Consider the following 2,500-nt stretch of genomic DNA (forward strand, 5'->3'; position numbering starts at 1 on the left):
ACCTGTGATATGCAAGAAAATAACCAATTACCGTTATTGGACACGTTAGTCACCAATAATAATGGCACCTTCCATTCGATCATTTACGGAAAACCAACTTTTATTAGCCTCAGACTTCCTCTGCAATGTCCGATATCTATGTAAAATTAATATCAAAACTGATCACTCGCTCCTATAACTTGTGTAGCAACTGGTTATAATATCATGACAAAAAAAAAAAAAAAAAAAAAAAAAAAAAAAATTTATTAATAGGTACCTATTGTTTACCTTTGTCAAATATTATCAAACCAACACTTTTACTACTAAAAAAAGGGTTAATTTTCCGAATATGACAATCGGGTCTTCCCTTACAATATTTATATCATCAGATTTGTCCTCGTGTGATGAGAACGAATCTGATGATAATCTCCGTCGGATTCTCCAGCCGACAATCTTGATGTGATTTGATAAGTCCCGATAGTAGGGGATGAAGTAGATCAGGGAAATTACGGGGTAAAACAGGCTTAAATAAGCAAAATAGAGAACAGAAATGTGCAAAACAAGCACAAAAAACGCTTAAAATCGGCAAATGAAACTCTACGGACATTGCCGCCATATTTAAAAGTCTACGGATCGGCGCGCCAATTTTCGAAAAACTCTACGGGGACCAAAGCAAAAAATCTACGGGATTTCATATGATCCAGATCCCCTGTGGTAATCGTATAATGCGTCCTAACCAATAAACCAACCTAACCTAACCCTGTGGGATTTATACACTACGATCTATATATTCCCTAGCCAGGGGGCTCTGCCCCCTGGACCCCCGTAGTATTAAATGCGCCTAGCCAGGGGGCTTCGCCCCCTGGACCCCCGTGGTGATATGTACGCCTAGCCAGGGGGCTACGCCCCATGGACCCCCTTAGTAGTATATACGCCTAGCCCCAGGGTTAAACCACAAACCTTTATAAAGCGAGAGATCGAACTTTTCTGCGCTTCCGTCTGTCAGAATTGCTTGGTTTCTAATCACTTTTTTCGGCATTTGGGGCACTTGTTGGGCTCAAATATCAGGCTTTGATTGAGAATAATGTCCATTTGTCCTGTATATCCACCAAAAGACTTTAAAAATGACACGGAGTCGACGCAGCACTTAAAACGAAACATTTCTCACCGGTGTTTTTCACTGAATGGCCGCCGGGACGACCTGTCAAATCTCCCGGTGAACACACACATGCGCACAAGGTTATTGTTCAGAATAGCGTAAATAACTCCCAAAAGACGTAAAATTAATATCAAAACTGATCACTCGCTCCTATAACTTGTGTAGCAACTGGTTATAATATCATGACAAAAAAAAAAAAAAAAAAAAAAAAAAAAAATTTTATTAATAGGTACCTATTGTTTACCTTTGTCAAATATTATCAAACCAACACTTTTACTACTAAAAAAAGGGTTAATTTTCCGAATATGACAATCGGGTCTTCCCTTACAATATTTATATCATCAGATTTGTCCTCGTGTGATGAGAACGAATCTGATGATAATCTCCGTCGGATTCTCCAGCCGACAATCTTGATGTGATTTGATAAGTCCCGATAGTAGGGGATGAAGTAGATCAGGGAAATTACGGGGTAAAACAGGCTTAAATAAGCAAAATAGAGAACAGAAATGTGCAAAACAAGCACAAAAAACGCTTAAAATCGGCAAATGAAACTCTACGGACATTGCCGCCATATTTAAAAGTCTACGGATCGGCGCGCCAATTTTCGAAAAACTCTACGGGGACCAAAGCAAAAAATCTACGGGATTTCATATGATCCAGATCCCCTGTGGTAATCGTATAATGCGTCCTAACCAATAAACCAACCTAACCTAACCCTGTGGGATTTATACACTACGATCTATATATTCCCTAGCCAGGGGGCTCTGCCCCCTGGACCCCCGTAGTATTAAATGCGCCTAGCCAGGGGGCTTCGCCCCCTGGACCCCCGTGGTGATATGTACGCCTAGCCAGGGGGCTACGCCCCATGGACCCCCTTAGTAGTATATACGCCTAGCCCCAGGGTTAAACCACAAACCTTTATAAAGCGAGAGATCGAACTTTTCTGCGCTTCCGTCTGTCAGAATTGCTTGGTTTCTAATCACTTTTTTCGGCATTTGGGGCACTTGTTGGGCTCAAATATCAGGCTTTGATTGAGAATAATGTCCATTTGTCCTGTATATCCACCAAAAGACTTTAAAAATGACACGGAGTCGACGCAGCACTTAAAACGAAACATTTCTCACCGGTGTTTTTCACTGAATGGCCGCCGGGACGACCTGTCAAATCTCCCGGTGAACACACACATGCGCACAAGGTTATTGTTCAGAATAGCGTAAATAACTCCCAAAAGACGTAAAATTAATATCAAAACTGATCACTCGCTCCTATAACTTGTGTAGCAACTGGTTATAATATCATGACAAAAAAAAAAAAAAAAAAAAAAAAAAAAAAAATTTATTAATAGGTACCTATTGTTTACCT

At 40.4% G+C, this 2,500-nt stretch overlaps 1 protein-coding gene across 2 annotated transcripts in view; it reads right to left on the bottom strand.

The window, feature by feature from the left end:
- The window catches only part of LOC125047601 (collagen alpha-1(X) chain-like), a 209,418-nt gene that overhangs the window by 52,670 nt on the left and 154,248 nt on the right, over nt 1-2,500 (bottom strand). The gene's annotated exons all lie outside the window — the stretch shown is intronic.

The sequence above is a fragment of the Penaeus chinensis genome, chromosome 41 (assembly GCF_019202785.1).
Source record: "Penaeus chinensis breed Huanghai No. 1 chromosome 41, ASM1920278v2, whole genome shotgun sequence".
In the NCBI taxonomy this organism is placed as follows: Eukaryota; Metazoa; Arthropoda; class Malacostraca; order Decapoda; family Penaeidae; genus Penaeus; species Penaeus chinensis.